General features: G+C 45.6%; 1 non-coding gene across 1 annotated transcript; it reads right to left on the bottom strand.

The window, feature by feature from the left end:
- Positions 1-852: 852 nt before the first annotated feature.
- Positions 853-925, bottom strand: Trnak-cuu (transfer RNA lysine (anticodon CUU)). The gene has a single exon. It is a non-coding gene; the product is annotated as a tRNA-Lys (tRNA).
- Between the last annotated feature and the right edge of the window lie 9,879 nt (positions 926-10,804).

Here is a 10,804-nt window from a genome sequence, read left to right as displayed (position 1 = left end):
ACGTGCATTTCGACGGAACGAATGCCACTGTAACACTGCAGGCGATGTTGGCTGGACCAGCGTTCAAGGCGAATACTCTTAACATCACCATACTTGAGTAAACCTTCCTTAAGATACACATTATCCACCTCCGGCAAAAGGTTGTAAACACGAACACTGGTGTACGTAATGGAAGCATTTGAAAGCAGTACGGTACTGGGAGAATCATCCCGATGCCGAAAGAGAACCTGATGACCAAATTTGGAAATAATTTTATCAACCTGAAGGGGGTCCATAAATTTAACAAAGAAAACATAGAGTTCTGTATCAAAATATGCAGTGTGCACCTGATCCCAATTAATGCCAAGGCTATCTACTAACCAATCATGAATCTCAAGGGAACTATGTTGCACATCGCGGGTGGACTTGTCGAAAGCAAAACTAACTGTAGCCTGACGAGGAATAACCTGAGACGACATTTTCAAAAATTACGCGGTCTAAACCGCTACACAAAAAACACTGAAATACACACAGAAAGTAACACAAGGAACGAAACAACGACGGAGAAAAACTTAAAGAAGGTACAACACTACACGTCAACAAACGATATCCCACTATACGTAACGCTACGGCGGAGCGGAAGACTAGGCACGTCCACACTGCACGGCGTCTGAAGCGGAACTACGTCCAAACAACAACACTTGCATTTCAGAACATGTCTTTCACACATGTCTACAAAATCACCTTCACCTTCAAATACAGTTTCCTTGCGACTGACAGAGACGTAGGCAGAGTTTAAAGTTGCTATTTCCATTACATCTCGTTAATCAAAAAAACGGTAATTTACATCTGCAGCGGAACAAAATTGAATTCCGCCCAGCGTGTGGCTCGAACCCACGACCCTAAGAAAAAGAGTCTGACGCTCTACCGACTGAGCTAGCCGGGTACCTCGGTGAATACCTGCCTGGTAGCACGTCACACAGTACTCGTTTGGTTTGGGTGGTCCCATACAGAATCTCTCCATGCTGCCTAATGTTTTCCTAACGTCACACTCGTCACCTACTTCACTTTTATGTCATAATCATTCCTGAGAGGTAAAGAAATTGCATGCCAACATGCAGAGCTAGTGGCGGCAAAATTAACACACATACTTTATGTGACGCAAAAGCCGAACGAGTTACTTTCCGACGTTGTTTTAGATGTGCAAGTGCCAGTCAAAACTCGCGGTGTCGGCACTCTGCCGACCATTTCGCTAGTTAACACTGGTCTTGTTGTCTGTGTTTCAAGCTCAAGAGCATCTCCAAGCAAAAAATGGTCAACAGCAACATTCACACGGTTTCGTAGTCCGACGCCTTATCCATTAGGCCACACGGTCACTGACGACCAACTATAACATGTATACGACTCATCTCGTAACGCTCACATCCCTGAGGATTTGTATTTTCGTTCTACACAGCCGCTGCCCCTTGCTCTTTCCCACCCATTCGTTACATTCAACCTCTTACGAGACCGACCAAATATACACTGAGAAACAAGACCACACACTTTGTGCATTCGGAATCGAATGCAGGGCGTGCCTCGCTGCATTTGCTACGATGGCCATTTGCTACTTCTGCAGAAGTGGCGACGACGGCGACGACGACGACGACGACGACGACGACGACGACGACGACAGGCTCTGAGATATGTGAGAAATACATCTATAAAATGTAATTTAGACTACTTTGGTAAATGCTTTATTTGTGCCATTCGCCTTAATCACATCTGAGAGTAATTCTTAAAAAAACGCCTGCCGCTAATTGTTCGTCATCACAGATGCTGTTTGCTATACGGCCACGACGCGCAACTGATTTTCAAAATTCATCTTTGTCATGTGAGAATGGAACTTAAGTCCGCTGGTTTATTAGAGCAGTGCTCTACCACAGAGCTAAAGAGGCGCGGCCTAGCGGCACTCTTGGGTACTTCGTCCTTACGGTCGTCTGCATCATCAGACGTCAGCTGACAACACTTCATATTACCGGCAAATATTTGCAGCTATGGCGACCCATTACTGCTTGGCTACACATCTGACACGTAACCGATGTGCTCTCCAAACAACAACACTTGCATTTCAGAACATGTCTTTCACACATGTCTACAAAATCACCTTCAACTTCAAATACAGTTTCCTTGCGACTGACAGAGACGTAGGCAAAGTTTAAAGTTGCTATTTCCTTTACATCTCGTTAATCAGAAAAACGGTAATTTACATCTGCAGCGGAAAAAATTCCGTTCCGCCCAGTGTGTGGCTCGAACCCAAGACCCTGGGATTAAGAGTCTGACGCTCTACCGACTGAGCTAGCCTGCTACCTCGCTGAGTAGCTGCCGGGTAGCACGTCACACAGTACTCGTTTGGGTTGGGTGGTCCCATACAGAATCTCTCCATGCTGCCTAATGTTTTCCTGACGTTACACTCGTCACGTACTTCACTTTTATGTCATAATGATTTCTGAGAGGTAAAGAAATTGTATGACAACATGCAGAGCTAGTGGCGTCAAAATTAACACACATACTTTATGTGACTCAAAAGCCGAACGAGTTACTTTCCGACGGTGTTTTAGATGTGCAAGTGCCAGTCAAAACTCGCGGTGTCGGCACTCTGCCGACCATTTCGCTAGTTAACACCAGTCTTGTTGTGTGTGTTATTCAAGCTCAAGAGCATCTCCAAGCAATAAATGGTCAACAGCAACATTGAGACGGTTTCGTACTGCTCAATTGCTACATTAAAACGGTATGTTTCTTTTTCAGAACTGGAAAAACACGAGCGTGACAGCATTCGAACCTGTAATCTTCAGATCCAAAGTCCGACGCCTTATCCATTAGGCCACGCGGTCACTGACGACCAACTATGACATGTATACGACTCATCTCGAAACGCTCACACCCCTGAGGATTTGTGTTTTTGTTCTACACAGCCGCTGCCCCTTGCTCTTTCCCACCCATTCGTTACATTCAACCTCTTACGAGACCGACCAAATATAGACTGAGAAACAAGACCACACACTTTGCGCATTCGGAATCGAAGGCAGGGCGTCCCTCGCTGCATTTGCTACGATGGCTATTTGCTACTTCTGCAGAAGCGGCGGCGGTGGCGACGGCGACGACGACGACGACCGCGAGAGGCTCTGAGATATGTGAGAAATACATCTATAAAATGTAATTCAGACTGCCTCGTCCCACCTTATGCTGTACCGCTTTGGCAAATGCTTTATCTGCGCCATTCGCCTTAATCACATCTGAGAGTAATTCTTAAAAAAACGCGTGTCGCTAATTGTTCTGCATCACAGATACTGTTTGCTATACGGCCACGACGCGCAACTGATTTCCAAAATTCGACTTCCTCCTTTGAGGATGGAACTCACGACCCTTGGTTTACTAGACCAGTGCTCTACCACTTTCTTTTTCTTTTCTTTGTTTTTTGGGTGAGAGCCAGGTATCGTAGCCACTTTTTTTATTTTTTTTTATTTTTTTTCTGATCCATGTTTTTCTTCTGTTTTGTAAAATGCGGTAAACAATCAGGGAGAGGCAAAGTGGGCAGGGGTCGTGCAATCCGAGGCCTGGCCACAATGTCTCCCACCGTAACTGTCACCATGTCACCCTACCTCTTCTGCGAAATAAAGAAAAAACTGCGGCTTGACTCCGCCGCCGGTAACAGAAAAACAGAAAATAATCCGAAGACGAAATGGTGCTTCCAAACGCAGTGTAAATTAATTATGTCCATTTCATTTTTATGCAGGAGAATAGGGAAATCCGTGCATTTTGCACCGCATGATTGCACCTCGCTCCTCAATCAATGTTAATAATTGATGAACAAAATAAATTAAAATTCTTCTACCGTTGTTCTCTCTATCGTATCTTCTGTTATAATAAAAAAAAACTAGGAAATGCAGTTCTGTGAAAGGCATCCGCCAATGAGACGTAACGCGCTACATCAAACGAGCTGTTATTTTCTGAATCCGACGAATTATCAAGATGACACACTAGTAAAGTCGTCCCCGCACTAACGTCTTTTGTCTTCACTCTGGGCGGCCGATAGGAGAGTAGAATCCAACATGTCGGAAAATGGCTGTATGCACTCCATCCTATATTGGCTGTGAAATGATTGTGTGGCTTAAAAAGTTTGCAAAATTAGCTTTATAGCTTTTAGTCTTCTGCAGTCGGTGGTGCTGTATCATTAAATACAGAAGAAAGTCTTCTTTACTCGTTTCGTTCACATTGAAAAAATAGTAAACTGTGTGGCCTTTAAGCCAGTTTACTGAATTTCGTTTGGTCTGCGAGTAAGGCACCACCTCCGGAGTGAGGAAGTCGGCTGGCGTTATGGTGGCAGGGCATGTTCTAGTGATGCTTGCCAACAACTGTCTTATGACCGTCCAAACATCTCGCACTGTTTCGCAGACAAATCTGTGTTCCTCGCTATCTTGTACCCGGCATATGTTGCATAAGGGTGAATGGGCCAGATAAATGGAATGGAGCCTGGCATTGGTTGCTATTTTACGGTTCACCGTTAGATACCAAGACGCTCGCACGTGAGACGGTAAATGGCGTGAATGAATATTATCCCAAATGACCCGCCAATTGTGAGCTGGATATTTCTCTTCGATGTTATTCCGGGATGTGAACTCGATCAAAGTCTTATACAATTGCTTCACCACCGTTATTTCCTTCTCCGGAATTCTTTGTCGAGCATAACTATATTCCAAAAGGAAGTATTTTAAATGGTAAAGGTCGTGTGGAATATGATGTACATCAATCGGGGGGTTGAGGTCCGCCGGTGATATTTCGTTGAGCAGGTAAGCAGTGAGGCAATGTGGAGATTTTGTCCACAGCTTATACATACTGCTTAGATAGAGCGCCTGTGCCTTCTTATAAACATCAGTGAGGTTTAATCCGCCCTTCCGAGTAGGGAGCGTCAACGTAACAAATTTAACTTTGAAGATATTGCCTCTGGTCACGAAATGGCCAAGAGCGGACAGCATTCTATTCGCAATGCCACTGGGAAGAGGCAACACTTTGGCTACATAGTTGATCTTCGAGACGATATAGGTGTTGACCAGTTCAACTTTTTGGAGAGCATTCAGTTGCCTCATACTATGCTGTTGTACACATGCCCTTACCTTGTGAAGTAAATCCCTATAATTTACAGCAATGGTATTCTGTATCTTCCGGCGAAACTCAAGACCTAAGCACTTTATACTGGTAAGTTCCCGTAATCGGGTATGGTTGGGGAAATGTATTCCCCGTCCGACATTCATGATTCCAGATTTTTGCCAGTTCACCTTCGCCCCTGATGCCGCCGCATATCGTTGAAGTATTTCAAGTGAGGACCTCACTTCTTGCGCGTTCACGACAAGAAAGCCGACATCATCTGCGTACGCACGGCACACAATCTTCTGTCTATTGATTTCCAATCCCTGCAAACGTTCAGTTAGCGTAGCAAGCAGAGGTTCTATGGCGATGGCAAAAAGAGCCATCGACATCGGACAGCCTTGCCTCACCGAACACGCGATATCAATCGCACCACTGAGGCGACCATTAATTTGGATTCGCGAAGTACTATTACGGATCATATTGTCGATTACTTGCGTGAACTGGTGCGGAAATCCCAATTCTCGCATGTCGTGGGAATGGAATCGGTGGCTCACTCTGTCGAATGCTTTTTCAAAGTCTATCATTAAGAGGGCGCATTTTAATTTGCAGGCCTCCGCTACGGCTATCACATCTCTGTAATCCGTGAGCGTGTGGTAAATAGATCTATTTCTACCAACACTCGTTTGATACTGTCCTGTAATTGTGGACATACATTTTTGAGCCGTTGGCTGAGGACACGGGCGAATAGTTTATAATCACTATTTAACAACGTGAGAGGTCTCAAGTTTGTTGGGTTGTCACTGCAAGGGGTCTTGGGCAGTAAAACAACAATTCCCTGTCGAAATTCCTGCGGAATAACGTTACATGGGTTCATGAGTTCGTTACAAATTGCAAGTAGTTTCGATTTCATCTGCGGCCAGGAGGTTTGATATACTTCTGCAGGTAGACCGTCCGAACCTGGAGATTTATTTTTCGGACTCCGTAGGATAATGTCTGTTAATTCATCTTCTGTCACCTCTGTAATAAGCTCATTTGCCTCTGTGGGGCCGAGTCCCCGTGATAAATTTGTCGTAAAATCCGCAAACACGGTATCATCTGTTATTTTATTGGACATCAGGTTCTCGATAGTACTCTTCAATCGCACTCAAGATTGCACTTTGTTTAGTAACTATGGCACCGGTGCTGGTTCGGATCTGTGTAAGGATTTTCCGACGGCCTCGTCGACTTTCACGTAACATGTGATACATAGCAGCCTCTTCTTCTTGCACCGTCGTAGGAACTCGCGCCCGAACTTGAAAACCTTCCAACTGTTTCCGTTGCAGCGTTAAAATTTTTGCCTGAATTCTTTTGATCTGTGCAAAATTGCCGATATCGGTCGCGTCAAATTTATGTAACTCCCGAAGACACTGAAAGTAAAATTCCATCGTCCGTTTGTGCCACTGATTTTTCTGACGGGAGTAAATCATTAAAGTTTTCCTAAGTTGAGGTTTGGCGCATTGGAGCCACCACTCGATCGCGGAGTTGTAGGAATTGAATTTACGTTCACATACCGTCCAAGTGGACAGGAAGGCTTCTCGACATGCAGTATCTTGCAAATGTGCAATTTTGAACTTCCATAACCCTCGACTCCGGTAGGTTTCCTGTTGTTTCATGTTGACGGTACAGATATAGGCAGCATGGTCGGAAAATACAGTAGGCCATATTTTGGTCTGTAGCAGGTGTTGCTTTAAATTACACGATATGTAAATTCTATCTAACCTACTTGCCGAATGACTGGTAAAATGTGTAAAACCCACTGCCATTCCGTGCGTGGACGTCCAGGTGTCAGTTAAGGGGAGTTCTTGAATGATCTGTTCTAATTCAACACACCGATTAAAGTGCGGAGTTTGATCTATTTGACTAAGCACACAATTTAAATCTCCGCCAAAAATGACATCAGTGTAGTTGGTCTCGAAGAGGGGAAGGATCTCGTGGCGGAAAAATTCTGCACGGCGTTGCCTATTACTGGACCCAGAAGGTGCGTAAATATTAATCAGTCTGATGTTATTGACAGTTACTGCTATCCCTCTGCCGGTCACAAGTTTTGCCTCACAATTGGCAATGATCCCTTCTTTTAAGAGTAATGCTGTCCCAAGTTCGAAACCGTTGCCAGGGTTTATGAACGCGTTATACCCGGTTATGTGGTCTAACTCGATATCACTTACTTCCTGAAGCATTGCTATATCTATGTCAGCTGCGTATAACAAGTCTTGTAAATTTTTCAGATTCAAATCGCTACGTATCTTATTGATATTGAGAGTCAGGATCTTGTAGGCCTGCAAGGTGGTCATTGATGTTCCGTACGAAAGGAGTAGACGTTAGGATACGTCAGCTAGCTGTCAATTGGAGGCGCTGACAGTTTCGGTCGTTTGAGTAGCCATGGCCACGTGGACTTTGCTTCCATCAACCGCTGAGAGAGGGGGCAAGGAGCCAGTCGCGGGTGTTGAATCCTCCTGCTTCTCTACATCATCTTCATTCGTTTAACACTCGTCTGCCCAATTAGGAGATGAAAGGGTGCCTACTGGTTCAGGAAACGGTGGGGCTCAGTGTGCTGAATCGGCATCTCGTCTTGTCTGCTGTCGGACGTCGCGGGCGGCTCCGACACGGTGTTGTCAGATCGTGGTGTGTTACGTGAGCGCGAAGTCGAGGCGACAGCGTCAGCTGGTCCTTCTTTTAAATTCTGGCCGATTAATTTTGCCTTTCCCCGCAAGCTCGGTGCTGTATCTTCCGTATCTTGATGAGCCATCCTCCGTTTTTTATTTTTCTTTGGAGATCTATTACCGCGTATTACTGCGTCAGAGTTCGGCATCGTTTCAGTCACTTGTTCGGACATGGTAGCAGGAGCCAGGGACACCTCCGTTAACTCAGCACCCTGTATGGGTTGTTCTACCACCATATCACTGGTCCTGTTAGTGTCATGGATTTCAGAAACAGCCATCCCGGACGTGACTGGAGTGTCCGGTGATGCTACATTAACTGCGAGACTGGGTCCGGCAGGTGGATCACGAATCGGTTGTATTGCCGGCTCACCGCGAGCAACCGACACGTACGATGTCGGTAATGTTGACATTGCGGGAGGGCGAACACTCTCTCCGGTTGGAAGTTGAATTACACGACGCTGTAAACATTTCGCACGCACATGTCCCGTCGAGTTACATCTAGCACATGTCCTAGGTTGGCCATCATACATTACGACTGCACGGTACCCACAAACCGTGACGTACGACGGAATGTGTCGTTGCAAGTCTACTTTAAGCTGCCTGACGCCATTCAACACCGGATATTTATGAGCCGGAGACCAACGTTCAGCAAAGTTACTCAAAACTTTGCCATATGGCGATATCGCAACATTTATCTGATCGGCTGGTACCTTAAAGGGTAGTTCAAAAATGCGAATTGTTCGAAGTCCAAGCCCTGCGTGGGAAACAGTAACTACACCAACATTGCCATCACTATGCAAAACTTCAAACCGGAACTGAAGGAGTCAACTATTTTGTCACAAAAATCGGCATCTCTCATCTTGATATAAACTATGCTAGACAACATCGACAAATGTATACCAATAATCTTATCGATTATAATTTTCAACACGTCTTCGAGGAAATCCTCGATTTCGAAAGAGGTTGGTCGAGCAAATGAATTATCGAAAGTTAACTTCAAAGTATCTATCCTCATAGCTTGTGTCATCACTGATTCATCAACATCATTCCTCACACGCAAGAATAACCGCTGCTAGCGAGCGACTTACCCCGTGGAAGTAAACAAGCCAGCCACAGCGCTGAGCACAGACAACCGCACGCCAGGGCCGCTGCAGGCAGACTTGAATTCAACTTTCTCCTGTGAGGATGGAACTTACGACGCCTGGTTTATTAGAGCAGTGCTCTACCACTGAGATAAAGAGGCGCGGCCTAGCGCTACTCTTGGGTACTTCGTCCTTACGGTCGTCTGCATCATCAGACTTCAGCTGACAACACTCCATATTACCGGCTAATATTTGCAGGTATGGCGACCCATTACTGCTTGGCTACACATCTGACACGTAACCGATGTGCTCTCCAAACAACAACACTTGCATTTCAGAACATGTCTTTCACACATGTCTACAAAATCACCTTCACCTTCAAATACAGTTTCCTTGCGACTGACAGAGACGTAGGCAAAGGTTAAAGTTGCTATTTATGTTATATCACGTTAATCAGAAAAACGGTAATTTACATCTGAAGTGGAACAAATTTCCGTTCCGCCCTGCGTGGGGCTCGAACCCACAACCCTGGGATTAAGAGTCTCACGCTCTGCCGACTTTGCTAGCCGGCTGCCTCGGTTAATACCTGCCGGGTAGCAAGTCACACAGTACTCGTTTGGGTTGGGTGGTCCCATACAGAAGCTCTCCATGCTGCCTAATCGTATCCTAACGTCACACTCGTCACGTACTTCACTCTTATTTCATAATCATTTCTGAGAGGTAAAGGAATTGCATGACAACATGCAGAGCTAGTGGCGTCGAAATTAACACACATACTTAATGTGACTCAAAAGCCGAACGATTTACTTTCCGACGTTGTTTTAGATGTGCAAGTGCCAGTCAAAACTCGCGGTGACGGCACCCTGCCGACCACTTCGCTAGTTAACACCGGTCTTGTTGTGTGTGTTTCAAGCTCAAGAGCAACTCCAAGCAAAAAATGGTCAACAGCAACATTCAGACGGTTTCGTACTGCTCAATTGCTACATTAAAACGGTATGTTTCTTTTTCAGAACTGGAAAAACACGAGCGTGACTGCATTCGAAGCTGTAATCTTCAGATCCGAAGTCCGACGCCTTATCCATTAGGACACACGGTCACTCACAACCTACTATAACATCTATACGACTCATCTCGAAATGCTCACACCCCTGTTGATTTGTGTTTTCGTGCTACACAGCCGCTGCCCCTTGCTCTTTCCCACCCATTCGTTACATTCAACCTCTTACGAGACCGACCAAATATAGACTGAGAAACAAGACCGCACACTTTGTGCATTCGGAATCGAAGGCAGGGCATCCCTCGCCGCATTTGCTACGATGGCCATTTGCTACTTCTGCAGAAGCTACGGAGGCGGCGACGACGACGACGACGACGACGACGATGACCACCACCACCGCGAGAGACTCTGAGATATGAGAGAAATACATCTATAAAATGTAATTCAGACTGCCTCGGCCCACCTTATGCTGTACCGCTTTGTCAAATGCTTTACCTGCGCCATTCGCCTTAATCACACCTGAGAGTAATTCTTAAAAAAACGCCTGTCGCTAATTGTTCGTTATCACAGGTGCTGTTTGCTATACGGCCACGCCGCGCAACTGATTTCCAAAATTCATCTTTCTCCAGTGAGGATGGAACTTACGACCCCTGGTTTATTAGAGCATTGCTCTACCACTGTGCTAAAGAGGCGCGGCCAGCGGTACTCTTGGGTACTTCGTCCTTACGGTCGTCTGCATCATCAGACTTCAGCTGACAACACTTCATATTACCGGCTAATATTTGCAGCTATGGCGACCCATTACTGCTTGGCTACACATCTGACACGTAACCGATGTGCTCTCCAAACCACAACACTTGCATTTCAGAACATGTCTTTCACACATGTCTACAAAATCACCTCTACCTTCAAATACAGTT

The sequence above is a fragment of the Schistocerca gregaria genome, chromosome 3 (assembly GCF_023897955.1).
Source record: "Schistocerca gregaria isolate iqSchGreg1 chromosome 3, iqSchGreg1.2, whole genome shotgun sequence".
Lineage (NCBI taxonomy): Eukaryota > Metazoa > Arthropoda > Insecta > Orthoptera > Acrididae > Schistocerca > Schistocerca gregaria.
Note: the sequence above shows the minus strand (reverse complement) of the source record. Positions and strands in the feature narration are given on the sequence as shown.